The following is a 24,649-nucleotide window of genomic DNA, read 5'->3' as shown; positions in this document are numbered from 1 at the left end:
ATCAGCATCACCTTTTCCCACATTACTGCCCTTACCCTTCACAGGTACAGGAAGCGATATCAGAGTAGCCTAGTTAAGTAAATCCAGTGTACAGTATTTTGCAGGGCATATTGCTGTCACTTGCAGTGAGGGTGGTGGGCATGAAGGTTGAGGGCACTCAATGGTGTGCTTTGTCCTCAATAATGTTGAACTTTTTGAATATTGTTGAGGTCACACTCACCCATTTACTTCTCGCAGGTAGATTGCAGGAAGGTCAGCACTTGAATCTCTTCCCATTAGATACGTGGCTCTTGGAGCCATAACATTGTTGGTTCATTTGAGGTTCTAGTTAATAATGAATTGATAAGGAACTCAGCCACTGTACCCATCATTGAGGTGAAGGATATGTGGTTAAGTTCTCTCTTGTGAGGGATGATGATTGGCTGGTGCTTTGGAGCCGGGAATGTTACTTGCTCAGTATTAGGCTGTATGTGAATATAGTTAGGCTCTTGCTACATACCAGCATGGACACCTTAATTCACTGACCACTGTGAATGGAATTGAACAATGGTTCTATTTACAACTCCATCAAACTCAACCCTCTCCTTTTGTCCACAACATGACTCCTCAAGTACTTGAAAAATGATACCCAGATAACTCTTTCAAGGATACAGAAACTTTTAGTGTGGTAACTGCTATCAAGCATGTTTTGGGCTGCGATTGCAATGAGTGTTGTCTCCAGAAGGTAACCTTGTCAAAGTGGGAGAAAATTGAGTTTCATTCTTCTCCAGTTTCACATTCTGTTGCTGTTAGTGGAAAGTGAATCAGGGTCATTGTAATGTGTGTGATTGATCAGATCACTTGGGATAGGATAACTTAATATCTACTAGCAATGGCTTCAGGCAGAACGTTAGAGCCAAAAACATATCTTTGTTTGATTGCTGCATCTCGTTACCAGGCTCTGCACACAGCAAAACAAATGTATTTGGATTCTACAATGGAGTTTCCTGTGGTAGGTAATTGGAAATTTTCAACAAAATATGCTGCAGACCGAGTCACAGCTCATCGAGTTGGATCATCCACTCCCAGTAAAACTGGTTTGAGATTGAGACAAGAGAGATTCTGCAAATTCTAGAAATCTTGAGCAATGTACACAAAGTGCTGCAATAACCCAGTGTCAGGCATCCATAAATGCTGCCTAACTTGCTGAGTACCTGCAGCATTTTGTGTGTCTTGTTTCAGATTGAGGAAACTGTTATTGAGCCCCAACGACGTTTAATCGATTAGCTCCTTCGCCTAGTATTGCACCGATGCCCACAGCCAGCCACTGAGGTTCTTCCTGACTGATCGAGGCCTTAAACACCAGCTCCTCTCCTCCACGAATTCCCCACCCAATTAACCACGCCACCACTCCTACAGCTGGACGTGTATCCTCCAGCCCTTCTCTCACCCCAGGTACACATGGAAGACTATGATGGTCTAATCTCGAACTGAGTCACTGGCCCACCATCTGTCTGTCCCCACGGCTGCTGTACTTCACTGAAATGTTAGGTGAGATTTTGTCCTGCAGCAGAAGCTTATCCCAACCAGAGGTGGCTGTCAACATCTCATAGTGGTATCATCCCAGGTTCTTTTATGCAAGTTTGGAGGAAGAATGCGACAGGACAGAAAAGGATGTCCCTCTATTCTGAGGCTGTGCCCTCCAGTCCTGGACTCACTCACTATAGGAAACATCCTCTCAACATCCGCTCTATCCGGGCCTTTCAGTATTCGACAGGTTTCAAAGAGATATCCCTTATTCTTTTAAACTCAGTGAGTACAGACCCAGAGGCATCAAACACTTCTAATTTGTTAATCCTTTCATTTCCAGAATCATTCTCATCACCTTCTTTTGAAGCCTCTCCAATGCCAGCACATCTTTTCTGAGATAAGGGGCCCAAAATTGCTTGCAATACTCCGTGTGGTCTGAACAATGTCTTATAAAGCCCCAGCATGACATCCTTGCTCTTATATTCTAGTCCACTCAAAATGGATGGTAACGTTGCATTTGCCTTCCTTACCATTGGCTCAACTTGGAAGCTAACCTTTAGAGAATACTGCACAAGGTGTCCCAAATACCTTTGCACCTCCAATTTTTCTTAATTTTCTCCCTATTTAGATAATGGTCTCTGCCTTTATTCCTTCAGCCAAAGTGCATGACCATACACTTCCCGACTCATCTGGCACCTCTTTGCCCATTCTCCTAATCCGTCTAAGTCCTTCTGCAGGCACCCTCCTTCCTCAAAACCACCTGCCCCTCCACTTACCTTCATATCATCTGCAAACTTGGTCTCAAAGCCATCAATTCAGTAATCTATATCATTGGCACATGACATGAAAAGAACCAGTTCCACCACTGACTCCTGCGGAGCACCACTTCTCACCGGCAGTCAACCAGAAAAGGTCCCCTTTATCCCCACTCTTTGCCTCCCGCCTGTCAGCCAATTTTCTATCCTTTGTGTAATACCATGGGCTCTTACTTTGTTGAGCATCATCATCTGTGGCACCTTATCGAGGGTCTTCTGAAAATCCAAGTAAGCAACATCAACTGACTCTCTTTTGACTCTCCTGACTGTATTTTCCTCAAAGAATTCCAACAGATGTGTGAGACAAGATTCCCCCTCTGCTGACTTTGCCCTTTTTTATTGTGTGTCTCCAAGTACACCAACAACTGAACCTCTTGCCCATGTCTGTACGCTTTTGTGCAATGAGTTGTTGCCACATAATTAGCTGAGTAGATATTTTCTCTAATGAGCAGGAGTACTGGTGTACCTAATAAAGTGGCCACTGAGTGTGTAAGTGAAAGTGTGTGTATTTGTGTGTGTGTGTGTGTGTGTGTGCGCGTGCGCGCACGCGTGCGTGTATTTCTCAATGTGTCATTCACTGTGCGTGTTTGTACGTTAACATATATGACAGAGTGTATGCGTCAGCGTTCATCTTTACTTTGACTATATGTAAGATGTGTATTTTTCTGAGGATATGAACATCTGTGGGTATGAATGTTATTGAGTATATAGGTATGTGAGTATTAGCGTGCATGTGTTTATTTGTGAGTGAGAGTGCGTTTGCAAGAGTATGCATAATTAATTGTTTATGATTAGTGTCTACATATGTGTCTATAAATGTGTGTGTATGTGCATGTGTGTGTATATTGTGAGAGTATATAATGAGCCTGTATGGGTGTGGGTGTGAGAATGTGGATGTGTGTGGATGTGTGAAATGTATGTACATGAGGGAATGTGCATGTACCGATGTAAGTGGATGTATAGGCCCAACTGTGCCAAGTACACAGAATTTCAGTCATGCATAAGCCAACAGCAGCATTGAGGAGAGTACTTTGCAGACCAAAAGAATGGACCAAGCTATAAGACAAGATCGATGTGATCTACAAATTCCAATGTGGGGACTATTACATCAGCCAAACTGGGAGAAAACTATTTACAATGGTCCATGAACATCAACTGGCTGTAAAGTGTCATGACTGACTCTCTATAGTCTTTACCCATGAAGATTGAGAGGGACACAAAGTCGACTGGGCATCAGTGACAATCATGTGCAAGCAAACACACGGCATGCAAGAGCATTCCTAGAAGCATAGTTTTCTGTGAACAATTCTGTAAACAAAGCTGTAGCCAATGCAGGCAAAATTCAACACCATAACGCACAAAGTTCACCACACATCTAATAAGTGACGAGATTTCCTCCCCACATTACAATTGAGCTTCTGAAATGATGACCAATCAGCTGATTGATAAGTATATAAAGGACAAACACACCACAATTAATAGTGCACTGATGATATCTCCTGGTATGGTGATGAAACGTTTGCAAGTAAATTATCAAATTCGGAGAATGACTCAACCCAACCATCAATCATCTGAGCTATAGAATTTTTCAATTATTTCCATTAATTAATTTCTCCAGAAAAATCTAGTTGCTTTTTCTCAGTAGAAATTGTTGGCTCTTTGAGTGCAGTATCTGCAAAACACCAGTGAGTGCACTTCAACTGTACTTAATTACTGCGAAGAGCTGTGAGATGGCCCAAAGATATATGAGGTATTTCTGCTGTGAATCTTGGATCACACAGTCCCTTCCTGTTGGATGTCTTAATCCATATAATCCTCTGAAAAAATTTGTTCAAAAGTTCATTGTGCTGCTGGGCCTTTGCTGCAGTTTGAGTTGGATTTACAAACAAGTCTTGGTAATGGACAGAAGTCTGATTTTAGCTGTTGTACCAGTGCTAGGATAATCACAACACAAGATTGGAACTCATTGCTTTACATGAAGTGTGAATCCCTATCTGCCAGGAACATTAATGATGGCCATGCTCTTCACAGTTTCTCTGCTCACCTGACAAGATGGATGCCTGCTTGTACGAGTCTTTGCCGTGATTAATGTAAAAGACCAGAATTAATACAGTAAGATGAAGAACAAAATCTCAGTGTTGGTGTTACTTGCCTTTGCTTCAGTGTACTTACCAATGCTTCCATTTTGCTGGGAAGTATTCCTTGATCACTTCAGAGGGCTTAGTGCAAAAATACACATAATTCCAGCTTTACAAATTTGAAATGGTTTAACTCAGCTCTACATGAATCATCTATCATCAATGACATGAATATGACCATAAAGTTATTATTCTTCACACTGTGTACTAAGAAGGGATCTGTCATCGGGCACTCTGTCCAAGGATCTCCAGAAAGTAAGGAGTTTTTTCTAATTGTGTAAGAGTCAAACATTAGTACTTTTGGCTTGACCCACAATAAAGGTAATCAATGTATTGATGAGGGCAAAGCAGTTAATGGAGTCTACATAGGTTTCAGTCATCATTATCATCAGATACTATGCCCAGTTTGAGCTTTGACTGCCATGGACCACACACTCTTGTTTTGGGTCAAGTGGATCAATTCATTGGTATTCATTTCCAGTTCTCTGGCTGCTGTCTCTGTCATAATTTGTCTTTGTCTTCCTCTTAATTTCTTCCCTTCAATCTTTCCCATAATTACCATGCATTCTAACTCCTCTTTGCTAATCACATGTCCAATGAAGTTACATTGCCTTTTCATGATCTCATACATTATTTCTCTTTTTGTGTTTGCTCTGTTCATGACATTCTCGTTAGATATTCATTTTGTCCATGATATTCTTTGCATCCTCCTCAAAAACCACATCTCTGCTGCTACAATACGTTTCCTCATGTTACTAGATATTGTCCAACATTCTGAGCCATATAACATAACTGGATAAATGTAACATTTCAGTACTCTGAGGCGGGTTGTCATGCCTAGTTTAGTATTGGTCAGTATACTCTTCATTCTCATAAAGGTGTCTTTTGACATTCCTATTCTTCTTTTAATGTCCAAGTCGCACCTGCCATCTGATGTCACCCAGCTTTCTAAGTAGCAAAAGTTCTGTACTTGTTTTATGTCTTCCCTGTTTATTCTCAGCCGGCAGATAGGATTCTCCTTCTTTTTGGATATCACCATACATTCTGTCTTTTTGTAATTGATGGATAGAGCCATTTTTGCACTTTCTTCAACAATCATATCAATTAAGTTTTGTAGTTCTTCCTCCGTACTTGCAATTAACACAGTGTCATCTGTATATCTGAAATTATTGATGTTTTCACCACCAACTTTGGTTCCCAAGATGTCTCTTATTTTTTGTAATATTGTCTCGCTGTACACATTAAATAAATCAGGGGAGAAAACACTCCCTTGTATAATACCTCTCTTGATTTTCGTAAACTGACTCACTTTTCCATCTATTCTTACAGCGGCTGTTTGTTCCCAGTACAGATTTCTGATTAGGCGGAGGTCTTTCGAATCTAGATCTAGAGTTATCTGTAATATTTCAAATAACTTATTGTGCTTCACTTTATTTAGTGCTTTTGTGTAGTCGATAAAATAAACAAACAAGTATCTTTGCACTTGACTAGCTCGTTCTGATAGTATCCTTAACATCAATATTGCGTTTCTTGTACCTTTGTCTTTCACGAAACCACATTGTTCTTTGCCTATTTCAGCTTGTATCTTACTTTTAGCTCTTTTCATCAAAATTCTTAGAAGTATCTTGGTAATATGTCTCATTAAAATTATGGTCCTATGTAATTCACATTCTATTGCTCCAGGTTTCTTAGGAAGAGTGATAAATACTGATTTTTTCATCTCTTCTGGTATTATTCCAGTCTCATAAATGTCATTGATTAAATCAGTAAGTTTTTCAACTCCATAATCTTCAAGGGCGATAATTTGTTCTATTACTAATTCATTGGGACCTGCTGCCTTTCCTTTCTTCATTTTATTTATTGCATTACAAACTTCAGATTTTAAAATACTTGGACCTTCAATGTTTTTCTTAATTTCTGGTTTTTCACCTCGATCGTCTTCAAACAATTCCTGAATATACTCAGTCCATCTGTTCATAATCTCATCTTTTTCCATGATAATGGTACCGTCCTTTGCTTTCAAACATCCACCTGAAGAACAGAGGAGCTTTTTACCAGTGATATTCTTGATTTGTTGATGTAACCTTTTTGGATCAGTAATAGGGATTCTTTCTATTTGCTCACATTCCTGGTTTAACCATTCTTCTTTGGTTTTTTGATATAAGCTTTTAACTTTTTTATCTAAGGATTTATATTCTATAGGATTTGCTTTCTTCCATCTCCTTTCTTCCATTAGATTTTTGATTTCATCAGTCATCCATTTATTCTATGTTCTTTTTCCTTTTTTAGGAATCACTGACTTTGCTGATTCTACCTAGGCATTCTTTAAAGAATTAAATTTCATTTCTACACGATTGCTATCTTTTGCAACAGATTCTATTTCTAGACTTTGAAATCTATTCCTTACTTCAATCGTAAAGTTTTGTCTTATGTTTTGTTCTTTAATTAATTGCAAGTAGTCAAGGGATTGTTCAGATTTTTGCTTCTTTAGTTTTTTAAGTTTTACTTTTACATGACATATTACTGGGTTATTGTCACTATTACAGTCTGCACCTGGATATGTTTTGCATTAAGTCACTGAGTTTCTAAATCTTTGTTTACAGTAATAAAGTCAATTTGATTTCTAGTGTTATCACCTGGACTTTTCCAGGTCCACGGGGTTAGATTTCAGTAAGACTTTGAAAAGATCCTATATGAAAAATATGTTCAAAAGTTAGAGACAATTGTATCCAAAGCAAGTTAGCAAATTGGATCCAAAATCCATTTGATATAGGAGGCAGGTGGTGAGAGTGGATTGTTTTTGCAACTGGAAACCTGTGATCAGTGGTATGCCACAGGGATTGATGTGAGGACTCTTACTGTTTATTATACACATTAACAATTTGGGTATGTATGTTGGAGGTACGATTAGCAAGTTTGTAGATGACATGAAATGTAGTAGAGTTGTTGATAGGTGGAAAGTAGTCTTAGATTGCAGGAAGATATCAATTGGCTGGGCAGAGCATTGGAAGATTAAATTTAATCTTAATAAACACAAGGTGATGCACTTTAGGAAGATTAGTAAAAGTTGGACTTTAACATTGAACAGTAAAGTCCCAGAGATTGTTGAGGAATTGAGTGCACAAGCCCAAGGATTACGGACTGTTGTCACACAGGTAGATCTTACCAGAGAACAGAATATAAGAGCAGTGGGATTATGGTAACAATTTGTTGCACTTTTGGTTACCAAGCAAAGATATGTTAGCATTGGAGAAGGTGCAGAGGAGATTCACCAAGATGTTGCCTGGAATGAAATGTTTCAATTATGAGGAGAGACTGGATAAGCACTGCAGTGGAGGAAGCTTGATTTTCAAAATTATGAAGGACATATACAGAGCAGATAATAGGAATTTTATCCCCATAATAGAGGTGCTAATAACTGGAAGGCATACCCATAGGGTAAGGATAAATGGTTGAGTGGGGATATAAAGAAGGGATTTTCACCCAGAGTGTGGTTGGAATCTGGAACACGCTGCCTGGAAGGATATGGAACTGAGCATGCTCACAACATGCAAGAGTTACCTGGATGAACACATGAACTTCCAAGGCAAGGGTGGCTGTAGAATGAGAGCTGGAAAATGGACGGCATGGTCACTGGGTCGAAGGAGCTGTGTCTGTGCTGCAACTCTGTATGATCAGTACTCAGATGCAAGCAAAAGTCAGGTAACAAATGTATAAAGCATCCAGCCTGGGGGGTTCCTGGAAGTCCCAGAACATGAAACTTGTCATGTGATATCCAAGTGGGAAGATGACTCACTGAGAGAGGGCCAGTGAGACATAGAGTCATACAGAATAGATCCAGGTTCTTCCCAAATCATAGAGACCATCACGTGTCTAATTACATGAATCTTTCCTAATTCTCTTTGGATTCCCATCAATTTCCTGCAGATTCTGCTGTTCACCTACTCACTCAGGAACGTTTACAATGGATAATGAATCTACCAGCATGCACATCTTTAGGACACAGGGGGAAACCAGTGCACTTGGCAAAGTCCATGCAGTCACAATGAGAAGATGAAAACTCTCGGCTGATAGCATTACAAGTTAGGACTGAACCTGGATCACTAGAGCTGTGAGACTCTGTCACTGCGCCACCCCAGTGATCACAATGAGAACCCAAAGGGGACAAGAGTTGGTTAGAAGTCTAAATGGGGGCCATAGGTAGGTATGGAAGGGTAATACACCAGTTTCTGGCTGGTGGTAAGCATTGAGGGTGGGGTAACGCAATCAGCATGTGTGATGATCAACTCTCATGTGATATCATGTAATATCATTAACAGGATAAATTGGGTAGCAGTTGGGAAGTCGAAAAAGAATCAATAAGAGATTAAATGATAATGCACTTTCCTGATTTGTTCCTCCAAGGACAGAACCTTCAAGTCACATTTCTACAGGAATGCATCATGAAATAATATGACCTACTGTTCTGTAGGGGCTCTGAAGGAGCTTTGCACCGGAAATAATAATACATTGGTAAGGGAAATGTAAAAACAACATTGAAGCCCTAATAAGTATTAGGGTGGATAAGCCCCCAGGGCTGGATGGAATCTATCCCAGGTTATTGAAGGAAGCAGTAGACGACATTACTGGGCCCTTGACAGGTATCTTCATGTCCCCTCTAGCCACAGGCAAGGTCATGGAGGACTAGCGAGAGACTAATGTTGTATCTCTATTTAAGAAGGGAACAAGGAAAAATTCTGGGAACTATAGACCAGTGAGTCTCAATCAGTTGGAGTAAAACTGCTGGAGAAAATTCTTAGTGATAGGATATATGAGCATTTGGAAACCCATGGCCTAATTAAGGAGAGGCAGAAAGGCATTATGCGTGGCGGGCCGTGCCTTACCAACTTCATTGAATTTTTTGATAAGATGATGAGGGAGATTGTTGAGGGTAGGGCAGTGGATGTTTTCTACATTGATTTTAGTAAGGTGTTTCACAAAGCCCCTCATGGGAGGCTAATCAAGAAGAATAAGATGCAAAAGGCCCACGGTGAACTGGCTGTTCGGATTCAGAACTGGCTTGCACATAAAAGACAGAGGGTAGTGGTTGAACAGACTTATTTGAGCTGGAGGCCTGTAATTAGTGGAATTCCAAAGGGTTCTCTGCTGGGTGGGACCTCTGCTGTTTGTGATGTATATAAATGACCTGGATGAAAATGTAGATGGGTGGGTTACTAAGTTTGTGGATGATTCCAAGATTGCTGGAGTTGTGGATAGTGTAGAAGACTGGCAAAGAATACAGCACAATATACACATCAAAGTTGCTGGTGAACGCAGCAGGCCAGGCAGCATCTCTAGGAAGAGGTACAGTCGATGTTTCAGGCAGTTGCAGATATGGCATGGGCTGTGAAATGGCAGATGGAGTTTAATTCAGATAAACATGAGGTGTTTCATCTTGGTAGGGCAAATGCAAGGAGAGAGTACACTGTCAAGGGCAAGATCTCCAACAGTATTGCTGAGTAGAGAGATCTTGGGGTCCAAGTTCATAGCTCCTTGAAAGTGGTTACATAGGTCAATAAAGTGTTTAAGAAGGCTAATGGAATGCTTGCTTTTATTGGTCAAGGCATTGAGTTCAAAAGTCAACAGGTTATGTTGCAACTTTATAAAACACTGTTTAGGCCACATCTGGAGTATTGCAACACCCCACTATAGGAAGGATGTTGAGGCTTTGGAGAGGGTGCTGAAGAGGTTTACCATGAAGCTGTCTGGTTTAGAGGGTAACACACATCAAAGTTGCTGGTGAACGCAACAGGCCAGGCAGCATCTCTAGGAAGAGGTACTGTCGATGTTTCAGGCCGAGACCCTTCGTCAGGACTAACTGAAAGAAGAGCTAGTAAGGGATTTGAAAGTGGGAGGGGGAGGGGGAGATCCAAAATGATAGGAGAAGACGGGAGGAGGAGGGATGGAGCCAAGAGCTGGACAGTTGATTGGCAAAAGGGATATGAGAGGATCATGGGACAGGAGGCCCAGAGAGAAAGAAAAGAGGGAGGGGGGAAAACCCAGAGGATGAGCAAGGGGTATAGTCAGAGGGACAGAGGGAGAAAAAGGAGAGAGAGAGAAAGAATGTGTGTATATAAATAAATAACGGCTGGGGTACGAGGGGGAGGTGGGGCATTAGCAGAAGTTAGAGAAGTGAATGTTCATGCCATCAGGTTGGAGGCTACCCAGACGGAATATAAGGTGTTGTTCCTCCAACCTGAGTGTGGCTTCATCTTTACAGTAGGGGAGGCTGTGGATAGACATATCAGAATGGGAATAGGATGTGGAATTAAAATGGGTGGCCACTGGGAGATTTTGCTTTCTCTGGCAGACAAAGTGCAGGTGTTCAGCAAAATGATCTCCCAGTCTGGGTTGGGTCTCGCCAATATATAGAAGGCCACATCGGGAGCACCGGACACATTATATCACACCAGCCGACTCACAGGTGAAGTGTCGCCTCACCTGGAAGGACTGTCTGGGGCCCTGAATGGTGGTGAGGGAGAAAGTGTGAGGGCATGTGTAGCACTTGTTCCGCTTACACGGATAAGTGCCAGGAGGGAGATCAGTGGGGAGGGATGGGGAGGGGACGAATGGACAAGGGAGTCGCATAGGGAGCGGTCCCTGCTGAAAGCAGAGAGAGGAGGGGAGGGAAAGATGATGTGCTTAGTGGTGGGATCCCGTTGGAGGTGGCAGGAGTTACAGAGAATAATATGTTGGACCTGGAAGCTGGTGGAGTGGTAGGTGAGGACCAGGGGAACCCTTTTCCTAGTGGAGTGACAGGAGGATGGAGTGAGAGCAGAAGTGCGTGAAATGGGGGAGATGCGTTTGAGAGCAGAGTTGATGGTGGAGGAAGGGAAGACCCTTTCTTTAAAAAAGGAGGACATCTCCCTCGTCCTGGAAAGAAAAGCCTCATCCTGAGAGCAGATGCGGTGGAGATGAAGGAATTGTGAGAAGGGGATAGCATTTTTGCAAGAGACAGGTTGAGAAGAGGAATAGTCCAGATAGTTGTGAGAGTCAGTAGGCTTATAGTAGACATCAATAGATAAGTTGTCTCCAGAGATAGAGACAGAAAGATCTAGAAAGGGGAGGGAGGTGTCGGAAATGGACCAGGTAAACTTGAAGGCAGGGTGAAAGTTGGAGGCAAAGTTAATAAAGTCAACGAGCTCAGCATGCCATTCTTTCTCTCTCTCTCTCTCCTTTTTCTCCCTCTGTCCCTCTGACTATACCCCTTGCCCATCCTCTGGGTTCCCCCCCCTCCAATTTTTCCTTCTCCCTGGGCCTCCTGTCCCATGATCCTCTCATATCCCTTTTGCCAATCATCTGTCCAGCTCTTGGCTCCATCCCTCCCTCTCCTGTCTTCTCCTATCATTTTGGATCTCGCCCTCCCCCTCCCACTTTCAAGTCTCTTGCTAGTTCTTCCTTCAGTTAGTCCTGACGAAGAGTCTTGGCCCGAAACGTCGACTGTACCTCCTTCTAGAGATGCTGCCTGGCCTGCTGCATTCACCAGCAACTTTGATGTGTGTTGCTTGAATTTCCAGCATCTGCAGAATTCCTCGTGTTATGGTTTAGAGGGTATGTGCTATCACAAGAGGATGGATAAACTTGAGTTGTTTTCTGTAGAGAGCCAGAGGCTGAAAGGAGATCTGATAAGGGCTTACAAGATGAGAGGCATTGACAGAATGGACAGGGGTATCTGTTTGTCAGGATTGAAATGCCTAATACCAGAGGGCATGCATTGATGGTGAGAGGGGGTAGATTGAAGTGGAATGTAAGGGTCAGCATTTTTACTCAGGGTGTTGTGGATGCCTGGTATGGTGGCAGAGGTAAATATATTAGAGGTTTTTAAGAGGCGTTTGGAAAGGCAAATAGATGTAAGGAAGATGGAGGGATATGGACATGGTGCAGATAGGAGGGATTAGTGTTATTGACTTGCTTTTAGCTGGTTCGGCACAACATTATGGGCCAAATGGCCTATCTTGTGCTGTAATGTTCTATGTTCCAAGTCACAAGTCTGATTAAGCAAAAAATGCTTGAAATGTTCATCAGGTCTGTCAGTATCTGAACAGAGAGAACCAGAAATAATATTTTATGAGACGACTTTTCATCAGAGCTAAGGAAACATATAAATCAATGGAAGGTGTAAAACCAGATCAAAAGATAAGTAGGATAACAAGTTCTGATGAAGAGCCGGGAAAAGGAATAGGTAGGTTTAGTGAGTGGGCAAGAGGTTAGCACATGCAGTATAGTGTGAGAAAATGTGAGTTTGCCCTTTGGGAAGGAAGAATAAAAGTGCAAATTATTGGCATTTCTTTGATACAGTTTCTTCTGGCTTTTCCAGAAAGTGAGTGACACTCCCCTGCCCAGAACCCGCATGATTCTGAGGTAATCTGTTCATGACCCAGTTGAACAGGACATATCTGTTCCATTCTCCACTTTGGAATTCTTAGTTTAGTGACTTTGTCCTCCATTGAGGTTGAATAATTTTTAATTAACCAAAGTGCCTGTTTAGTTCCACTTCTGTTTTGTTCCAAAGTGGAGAATTTATGTAAAGGTGATTCCTTTTCTTATCGTACTCATGAAAGTTTAGATGTTGCATAAGTGTACACCCAACAGTGTTGGATTCCTTCAGTGCTGGAGTGTACAAGAAGTGCTGGGACTTCCACTTAGTCGAAATGGAGAGTCCAGCTCCATTTATATCTTGGACAACACTGAGTACGGAATTCCATATCTCTTGAGTGTTACAAGGTTCCTTCAGGTTCTAAAACACATCTTTGAGGGAGTCTATAGTTCTGGTTCAAAGTACACCAAGGAGCTGGTATGTTAGTATCTGTACACTTAATGGAGACAAGAGAGATGCCAGAAATGAGCCATTAGAGTAACGCAGTGGGATATAAATTTCCTGTTGGATGAAGGGCCTCACCTTGAAACTTTGATTGCCTGTATTCTTCCTGAACCATTGAGCTCCTTCTGCAGCTCGACTTTGGCTCATGTGCATTTAATGCCCAGCTGGCCACAATGTGATTGGTTCCACTGTTTCAAAACTCTGGAACTCCAGCCATGACAGAACTCACCAGACCTAAACAAGACATTCCGGTGCTATTTAGAGTGATTATTACTTAGAAAGAAATTGCTGCAAAAAACTACCAGGATTCCTAATAAAGTATTGAATCAGAAGTGGATATCACCACTGGCCACTAAGATTCAGCAGATCGTGACTGTTACTATAATAGTATCATAGTACTAAGTATTTTGATAACTGGTTAATGTGTCAAGAGTCCATAAGGAGTGTTCTGGTTGATAAAACATGAGAAATAGAAGATAGATTAGGCTGGTAGCCCTTCAAATCTGCTTCATCATGCACTAAAGTCATAGCTAATCTGATTTTAGCCTCATCTATTTTGTTGACTATTCTCCTTAACCATGACTCCACTACAGACAGAAACTCCATCTCTATCAGCCTTGAATTCATACAATGACTTAACCTTCTTATCTCGCTGGAGCAGAGAATTTCAAACAGTCTTGATGTTCTGGCAGAGGTAATTCCTCCCATATCTGCTCTGAATAGGCAAGCTGTTATTCTGAAACGATGTTCCTTTGTTCTACATTCTCTGTCTAGGGGAAATATCCTCGGAGTATCCACCCTGTTAATACCTCTCAGAATCTTTGGTTCACTAAGTTCACCTATCGTTCTGCTAAACTTCAATGTGAATAGATCCAACCTGCTTAAAGCCTCCTTATAAGACAACCCTTACATTCCAGTGATTAGTCTAGTCAATCTTTTCTGAACTGCCCCAATAGAACTAGATCACCTCTTTCTGGAATAGGAACATTATAATCGCAGTTTCCATTTACTGGGATCATTCCAGGATTGAGAGAACTTTGGAAGATCACAAACAACACATTCACTTATCCCTGCAGGCTCCTAAGTCACCTGGATTCAGGAAAAAAGTCTAAGGGAATTGCCAATCTTAAACAGCACACAAAATGTTGGAGGAGCTCAGGAAGAAGCCAGAATAAGAAGGTGGAGGTGATAAGTGTGAAGAGTTGGAGAGCAGCAGAAACCACAGAGGAGTAGCAGTGAAAGGGGATCCTACTGAACTCTAATCTTAAGTTGTAACTGCTTACGTAGTTCCTTTCCCGTAACGACAGCAACTGTTTTAATTTCCTGCATCTCCTTTGCCCTTGGATTTTAATGAGACATTCTTAAAGTCTTCTGCTGTGAACATATATAGAAAATTTGTCTGAAGTCTCTGCTACCTCTCTAGTTGTCACTACAGGTATTAAGCAAAAGGTCATTCATGTTGTCCCAAAGTTCTGTCCAAGCCTGTTGCTCCCAGACCTGGACATTCCAGGAAAGAACACAAGCATTTTCTGCTTTTGTTTTGGATTTCCAGCACCTGTAGTTCTTTTAATTTTCAAGGTATCTAGAAACATTCTAATGTACAAATTAGGAGGAGGAATAGGCCATTTGATCCCTTATGTATGCTCTATCATTACCATTCTGCTTCTAACATCATTCCTTAAACTAGACAAATATTTATGCAGAGTATTCCAGACGTGGCTCCATCAATACTCTATGAAACATAACCAGCTAACTTTTATACTCAATTCCCTTGGTGAAAAACAATTACATTCCAATAACTGCAGAGTATATGGATACAAGCCTTCACCAAACCCTGCACAAACATGCCCAGATTCTTCAGTATCACTGGACTCTGCAACCTCTCGATATTTAACTGCCATAAAAGACATTTTAAACAGATTTTGACAAGGCATTCGTCAAGCCTCGCAGGAGGTTTTTCCTGAAAAGTAAGATGCATAGGATCCATGGCGAATTGGCTGTTTGAATTCAGAGTTAGCTTGCTTGATGAAGGCAGGGGTTAAGTGATCAATGGATGCTGACATATGACAGGCTTTCCTTTATTAATGGAGACATTGAGTTGAAGATTCAGGAAGTGATGTTGCAGATTTATAAAACTCTACTTAGGTTGCATCTGTAGTATTGCATTCAGTTCTAGTCACACTATTATAGGAAGGTTGTGGAGACTTTAGAGAGGGTGCAGAAGTGTTTCACCAGGATGCTGTCTGGATTGGAGACCATGTACATAAGAAGAGTTGGGCAGGCTTAAGTTGTTTTCGATGGAGTGGCAGAAGCTGAGAGGAGATCCGATAGGAGTTTATAAGATTATAAAGGCACAGAGAGAGCAGACAGCCAGTATCTTTTTCCGAGTGTTGAAATGTCTAATACCAGGGGGTATGCATTTAAAGTGAGAGGGGGAAAGTTCAAAGAAGATATAGAAACCATAGAAAAACTACAGCACAGAAACAGGCCTTTTGGCCCTTCTTGGTTGTGCTGAACTATTTCCTGCCTAGTCCCACTGACCTGCACATGGACCATATCCCTCCATACACCTCCCATCCATGTATCTGTCCAATTTATTCTTAAATGCTAAAAAAGAACCTGCATTTACCACCTCGTCTGGCAGCTCATTCCATACTCCCGCCACTCTCTGAGTGAAGAAGCCCCCCCCCATGTTCCCTTTAAACTTTTCCCCCCTCACCCTTAACCCATGTCCTCTGGTTTTTTTCTCTCCTTGCCTCAGTGGAAAAAGCCTGCTTGCATTCACTCCATCTATACCCATCATAATTTTATATACCTCTATCAAATCTCCCCTCAGTCTTCTATGCTCCAGGGAATGAAGTCCTAACCTAATCAACCTTTCTCTGTAACTGAGTTTCTCAAGTCCCGGCAACATCCTTGTAAACCTCTGCACTCTTTCAACCATATTAATATCCTTCCTGTAATTTGGTGACCAAAACTGAACACAATACTCCAGATTCGGCCTCACCAATGCCTTATACAACCTCATCATAACATTCCAGCTCTTATACTCAGTACTTTGATCAATAAAGGCCAGGCAAGTTTTTTTTTACACAGAATGGTGGATGCCTGGAATGTACCACCAAGTGTGGTAGTGGAGGCACATAAGGTAGAGGGGCTTGAAGAGATATGAACACTGCAATGTCATAAGCGGTTAGTAAGTTAGTCATTTAATTACTAGCTTATTGAGTCTGGCACATACTATAGGCTGAGGGCTTCTTCCTGCACTGTACTCTCCTATATTCTATGTTCTAGTATTTTTATTTCATTTGTGCTTTTTTCATGACAAAATGTTCAAGTTCATATTTTCCCTTGCAGAACTCCATTTGTAATGTCTTTGGCCTCATTTAAACTCTTGAAATTCACATATAGCCTCCCTTGATCTTTTACTTCCTCACTTTTCCTGCGTCATCATTCAACTTGGCAACAATTCCTTCAGTCCCTTCACCCAAGCCATTTTATAAATTGTCAAAATCTGTGTCCCCAGCACCATTCCCTGTCATTGCATCTTATCAACCAGGTTAGGTCTGCTTTTCCTTTCCTCTTAGCCAGCCAGTATATTGCCTCCAACAGTCGTTCAAATCCTGACTAACGTTCAGAGTAGAGCATGTTTGAGAGTTGGGATCTGCATATGGGGATTATCCAACCTGAGCTGACTTCAGTGAAGCAGGGAGAAAGACCGCCATTACAGCGAAGTGGTTATGTTATGACCAAAGCTGCAATCTGATGTTGAAGTATATGTGAAATTCAGGAGGATTATCAGAAGAAAAATGTAGTTGGATAGTGCTTTTAAGAGGGAAAGACATCTGTGTGGTTTTGAGAAACAACCTTGCCTCAATGGATCGTTGCATCATATGTAGAATTAAAATCAAGCTGTGTCTAGCAAGGAACAGAAAACGTTGCTGGGAGTTATTTGGAACACAGGGCATAGTATTAACGAAGAAATTGGAGGAGCATGCAACAAGGGTAACACAGTGAGCCTGAGGGCTGGGAGCAGGTTAGAAGTGAGCAAAGGAAGGGCAAGAAATTGGTTTAAAAAGGCAAGATACAATACGAGAGCAAACTGACAAGAAATAAGATCTCGGAAAACTTTAATGTGTCTATATACTGGATGCAGTGTGAATTCATGCAATGCAATGGGAGGCGGGAGGAGAAGATGGCGGTGCGATGCAGCACGCAGTGGCCACTCCAGAATGATACCTGTTATCTGTCAAGTAGGGTGTCATGCACAATCCTGATTTGATGGAAACAGACTTGAGGGCATGGAGGAACACCTGTTAAACTTTTGAATTGCCTGCTTCACTGCCACTGCTCTGTGTGATCCAGAATCTCCGGAGGGGAAGGCCTTGAGACCTCGGCTTTGCTTGTTGCTTGGCGGCCGGGGCAGGGACGAAGTGCTCGGCAGAGATGGTGCTCGGTGATCAGTGTCGGAGGGCCAGTCAGAGGCTCGAAGTTTTCGGACGGACTCAGAGTGGCTTCGGTCGGGTGCTTCCAATGCATTGGCAAGTTTGCGGCGCTTGGAGGTCATTGTAGGGAGAGTTTCTCCCTTCTACCGTCTGCGTGAGATGATGGGGCTATCGGGACTTGATACTCTTCTTTTACCGTGCCAATGGTCTGTTCTTTATCAAATTACGGTATGGTTTTGCACTGTTGTAACTATATGTTATAATTATGAGGTTTTGTCAGTTTTAGTCTTGGTTTGTCCTGCATTTCTGTGATATCTTTCTGGATGAGCATTGTATTATTTTTTAATGCATGCATTCCTAAATGACAATAAACGAGGATTGAGTGTCCTCATAATCTAATCTAATCTAATTATTCTGAGGAACCAGCCAAGGAAAAGGCTCAGTTCAATCCCATTTAGTGCAATAAAGAAAGGGTAGTTGGTGATCTTGTTCTAAAGGACTATTGTGGAAAAGTGCAAATGCTTTACTTTGAGCTTGAAATTGATATGGTGCAATCCAGAACTAGGGTTTTACACTTAATAAGGAAACAATGAAGGTTTAATGGGAGCATTGACTGCGATTGGTTGGGAATGTGCACTGAATGGTATGGCAGTGGACAGACAAAAGTTTACATTTAAGGAAATAATAATTAAATTGAAGGAATATGTTGATTTATGGCATGGGTTCAACTATAAAATGATCTATCCCTGACTGATAGAGACCTTAAATCCAGGGAAGAGGCCTATATTGTTACCAGAACCAGCAGAATTTGGAGTATTTTTAGAACTCATTAAAAGTAGACCAAGAAGCTGGTCACTAGAAATGTAAGACGAAATTTGAAAGTAAACTGTAAGGTTTAAAAAAAAAACACCCTGGGATTTTCACGAGATATGTAAAAGGAAAAAGACCAGGAAGAGTAAATAAGGCCTCTTACAGATAGAAAGATGAGAATTTATTTTGATACACAAGAAACCGGCCAGTGGAATGAGACAATTACTCTGTGCATGTCCTCACAGAGAAAACCACAAAAACCTCATTGGAATTACCTGAGAACCAAGGATCCAACTAGAATGAGGAAATAAATAAACACTTATTTTTGCAATAAAAATATTATCAGAATGGTTGGTGAAAGTAAAAGCTGATAATCTCAGTGACAATGTGGTCAACATTCCAGGGCTTTAGAAGAAAGAGATTTAGAGAAAGCAAATGTTCTCCTTATTATCTTCCAAGTTCTATAGATTCGGGCATAGTTCCTATCAAATAGAGGGTAGCAATTTGCCATGGGCAAATGCTTTTCATTACACAAAAAGCCCCATGTGTCCCCACCTTCACATCCCAACCACTCTCCACACAAATGATGATGAGTACTCACTGCTGTTTGACCATTCCCACCCACCTTGCTCAGCACTAGGGTCAAGCATCAGATCTCACTCATTCCTTCACTGGCAGCACCAGATGGCTGAATGGCAAGTTTGCCCTGCTGCCTCTGTGTTGCCAGCTTGGAAACAAGTCTGTTGGTCAGGTCATAAACTGGATGGAGCTGCTGTCAAAGCAAACCTTTGGATGCTGTGGAATCAAAGCTTTTGCGGAAAGTGTTTTTGCCTACTCCCTATAGAGGTTTCACTACCTTATCTCTGCTGCCTGCTCCTGTAACAATTCTGTCTAATTGCATAGGTATTGATCTTTATCAGAATAATATACTGTTACATTAAAAACCTCAATGCATCCACTCTCACACACCACACTGACCTTGTACTTACAGTAGCTCCTGAATATTTGGACTTGTAAGACTATGCTCACTCAGACATACAGGGACACCAGAGTGGCCTTCCCTAGTGTTTGACCTGATATCTGTATTAATTACTGCCCTCTGTTTCCCAGTGTTCAGACTCCTGTCTGCCTAGCTTAATTGCCATTATTTCTATAAAGTTAAACCTCGATCACTAATGGATCAGCCTAAATGCACGGCATCACATTAGTGAGCACGGTTATGTTGCTGAAGAAATCTTGTTTGGAAGAAAACTGTTATGCATTAAAAAAGAATACAGTTCCATACAATTCATTAGGAGAAGAGCCTGCCCATTACAAACGCCTGAGCAGTGCTAACAATGCAGATCAAACCTCCTGTTAACGTTTTTAATAGTTTTTGATTGAATAAAGTCACCGAAATACTGAAATACAACCTCTACATGGACCAAAATGTGTAATCTTAAAGTAAAAGTTAATCATTGTTGGTACTTAGGTGTCTCTTTAGTCGTCACAGATTGGGACCTATAATAATATCCTAAAGTTATGTGGCACCTTTTCATGTGTAAATACCCCCATTAATTGAGAAAATGCTGAACTGCAGATGCTGGAAATCTGAAGTTATAACAGAAAGTTCCATAAGGGCCTTTATGCTGAAATGTTGACGGCTTCTCCCTCCACAGATGCTGTCTGACCTAATGAGCATTTCCACTATTCTCTGTTTATTATTTCAGATGTGCTCAGGCTCAGTTACCAAACAGAATTTGAATACAAGGCAGGAATTGAAAAAAAAATGTTTAGTACAAGTAGTGGTTTAAGGGACACCTTAAAAGAGGTAAGAGTGGTAGGACGGAGAGGTGGGAGGGGATGGGTGATTCTGGAGGTTAGGATTATTGGAATTGAAATTGGATTATTAACATTACATGTACTGATGTAGAGTGAAAAGCTTGTCCTGCATACTGTTCACACAGATCAAATCACTACACAGTGCATTGAGGTAAAACAATAACAAGATGCAGAATCCTGAAGTCTTGGAAACGTACAACACAAAAACAGGCCCTTCGGCCCATCTAGTCCATGCCAAACCATTTAAACTTCCTACTCCAATCGACCAGCAGCGGGACCATAGCTCTCCATATCCCTACCATCCATGTATCTATCCAAGCCTTTCCTAAACGTTGAAATCGAGCTCACATGCACCACTTGTGCTGGCAGCTCATTCCATGCTCTCACAACCCTCTGAGTGAAGAAGTCTCCCCTCATGTTCCCCTTAAATTAAATGCAGAGAAAGCGCATTTCAGGCTGATAATAAGGTGAGAGATCATAATGAGGTAGACTGTGAGGTCAAGAGTCCATCTGTTGTACCAGGGATCCATTCAATAGTCTTATGTCAGTGGGGTATAAACCTCCAGCCTCCACAGGTGCAGTGACATGTAATCAGATATGATAGATTTATATTGTTTCAGTTATGGAAGCAGGCCATTCAGCCCATCATGTCAACACTGATCATCAAGGATCTATCAGTAGTTAACTTGGCCCATAGCCCTCTCTGCCTAGAAGATTCAAATGTTCATCTAGACCAGGGGTTCCCAACGTGGGGTCCATGGACCTCTCGGTTAATGGTAAGGCTCCGTGGCATAAGAAGGATTGGGAACACCTGATCCAGACACAAATGTTTCCAGAGACTCTGCTTCCAGCACTCTTTCAAAAGATTATGGACCTAATTCCCAAGCCCTCATTCCCAACTAACAAAACTCATAACTCAATGGCAGACTTCCAGTCAATTGATTTTCCATTCATTAACCAGATGACAAATTGCAGTCAGGGTGTCTCATTCCCAGACATTAGCCTTGCAGAATGCCACAGTGGAATAATTACCTACTCCCTTAAAGCCCCAGCAACAAATTCCACTAAAATACGGGGAGAGATTCGAAGTTATTAAGGATTTTGTTTTAATGCACATTAAATGCTGTCCTTCAGGCTTTCCTGCTTGTAATGAGGATATCTGAGCTCGGCAGCTCTGAATCCAAGAGTGATTATGTTCTGTGCTTCACAACTTATCACTTCACTAACAAAGTAACTAAGCATAGTCTGAATGTGCTTTATGTTCGAATAATTTATCTAGTGTGTGCTATTGATTTCAGTAAAGATAATTAAGGCAGTACTTATAAACCATACATTGTGATAAACAGTAAACAATACACCACAAGAAAAGGCGCTGCTTTACAATGGAAGTGAATGAATTAAATTGACAAAGTATGCCCTAATCTTACATATCACATCATTCAATATAACAGTGAATGTCTGATAGCAGCTGAGGACCAGGAGAGACTTCTGACCCAGAGGCAAAGATCACTGAGCCATGTCTGATGCATTATTGGACAAAACTCAGGTCTGTCTTGCCCAGTGGAATAGACCCACACTAATGAGTAGTGGCAAAACCCTGCTCTTGGATTTTCTCCTCTAAAACTCATGGACAATGCAAAAACACAAGGAGATTGAAGTAGGCCACTCGGCCCCTCAAGCCAGTTCCACCATTTCATATGATTATGCCTGATCTTCTTTATCCCTGTACCAGAGTCCTAATGCCCTCAATTCATCGACTTTTCAAAAATATATCTATCTCCACTTGAAATATTTGCAGGTAGCTAGACTATACAACTCTTTGGGTAGGAGAATTCCAGTGATTACTGCTTATCTCTTGGGGTTAGATGACTTCTATATATGTAGAAGAAAATCAAACAGTGCACTGATGTTGGATGAAAGAGAAACCTTGCTCCTTTGGCACTGCCTGGCCTCAACAAATGTTCCGCACACTCCTCGGCAAGTATTCTACCCCAGCTAGAACAGATGGTGAAAGGTGCGCATCTGCTCCTACCTCCCAGTGGAAATAAAACACAGAACGTACTGAATATCCAACAAGCCAGGCGATATCCATGGAGAGAGATACAATCAATATTTTGATGCAGTGACCTGCCATCTTCCAGTAGACCCCAGCATCATCAGGGAAAAAAATGTAGCTCTTCCCACTGACTGTAAAGAGTCAGTATCTAAAGAGATAACCTCTGAGGGCTCTCTGAGGCAGAATTTTTCCAGTGTAATTATTATTTCTGGAGACAGAATCCATGAGGCACGGGAGCAGAATTAGGCTGCTCAGCCCATCAAGTCTGCTCTACATTTTTTCAAGTGATGGCAACACTAAAGCAGAGCTCAGCTCCAAAGGCAAAAAAAGAAAACACACAGAACCTAACAAGCCTTGCTGGAAAATTACCTCCCAACACAGCATCAGAAGCTCATTCCAACTCCCGTGACACTTGGAATTATTCCAGCATCTGAATAACTCAGATGTGGGTAATACTGATATGTTTATTTTTCCCTAATTTTACTTCTCTGCCTTTGCCAGGAAGATTGCTTAAAGGAAAGAAACGAGGCTTTGTTTATGTTTGACACTGTTGCTAGAATCTCTCCACATCCTTATGTAACCATGGGTGTTACTGACTTAAGCAACAGTTACCACAGTAACACAGGAGCTTTCCAGAGCATTACTTCATAGTACTAGGTGACAGTGGGGCACTGAAGCTAGACTATCTGACACAGAATGCAGAGGTCAGAGAAGATGATCTACATCTGCAGTGGAAACTGGGGAAAAGGACTGTCGAAACGAGAAGCTCAGCTCCAATGAGCTATTGAACCTGAAAGGAAAAAGAGTCAGAGCAAATTTGTTTGACTTACTTTCTAGATGATGGTATTAATGCTTCAAGTAGGCGAAGGTGCAATCAGCTTAATAGAAGGATACATTCATAAGGTTGAATGTTTTGCTCCTGATCTTATAGAACATAGCAACTATAAACCATGACAGCTATCTATGGTGGTAGGTCAGTTCTGAGAAAGAGTCTCAGATGTGAACCATTGACTGTTTCTCTTTGCTGCCTGACTTGATGAGAGTTTCCAGCATGATTTGTTTTTATTTCTGCTTCCCAGCATCTGCAGGTCTTCTTGATTTTCTTTCAATCTAGTGGAGCACCCGGTAGAAACCCATGCAGTCATGGGGAGAATGCACAGACTCTTTGCAGACAGGAGCACGAATTGAATGCCTGATTTTCTGATTGCTGGCACCGTAAAGCGTTACGCTAATCACCTGGCTACTGTGTAGTAATTTTATGTCTTGCACTATATCACTGCTGGAAAACAACATATATCATGTCCTATGCCAGTGATAATAAACCTGGAATGCCTGGATCATTGAAACATACTGCAGTACATCTTCCCACCAGTGGCAGCCCTGCAGCATCACAGTGTGAGATTACAATCTAGGCAGCTGCTGACGTAAATGTAACACCTTAAGATCTAAGAGCAGATTCGATTATTTGGCCCATCGTCTGCTCCACCAGTTCATCATGGCTTTCCTCTTCAATTTTCCTCTCAGCTCCAATCTCCCGCCTTCTCCCCTTATCTCTTTGTGCCCTAGCCAATCAAGAATTCTGATGCTGTATCTTCTGTTCTTAGACTCTCTCACCATTTGAAATATCCTCCCAACATCCAGTCTATCAAGGCCTTTCACCATTCACCATTTTCCTGAATTCTAGTGAATACAGGCCTAGGGCCTTCAAATGCTCTTCATATTATAAGCCATTCAGTCCTGGAATCATTTTCGTGAACCTCCTGTGAGCCCTCTCTAGTTTTCGCACATCTTTTCTAAGATAAGGGGCCCAAACCTGCTCACAATACTCCAAGTAAGGCTTCATCAGTGCTTTATAAAGTTTCAACATTGCATTATTGCTTTTATATTCTAGTCCTCTCAAAATGAATGCCAACATTGCACTTGCCTTCCTCACCACAGACTCAACCTGCAAATTGACCCTTAGAGAATCCTGCACAAGGACTCGTAAGTCCCTTTGCACCTGTATTTTCTCTCCCTTTAGAAAATAGTCAACCCTTTCATTTCTTCTACCAAAGTGCATGACCATACACCTCCCAACACTGTATTCCAGCTGCCACTTCTTTGCCCATTCTTCTAATCTGTCTAATTCCTTCTGTAGTCTCTCTACTTCCTCAAAACTACAGCCTCTCCAGCTATCCTCATATCCTCTGCAACGA

The sequence above is a fragment of the Mobula birostris genome, chromosome 14, assembly GCF_030028105.1.
Source record: "Mobula birostris isolate sMobBir1 chromosome 14, sMobBir1.hap1, whole genome shotgun sequence".
NCBI classification, from domain to species: domain Eukaryota; kingdom Metazoa; phylum Chordata; class Chondrichthyes; order Myliobatiformes; family Myliobatidae; genus Mobula; species Mobula birostris.
This window is presented reverse-complemented; position numbering follows the sequence as displayed.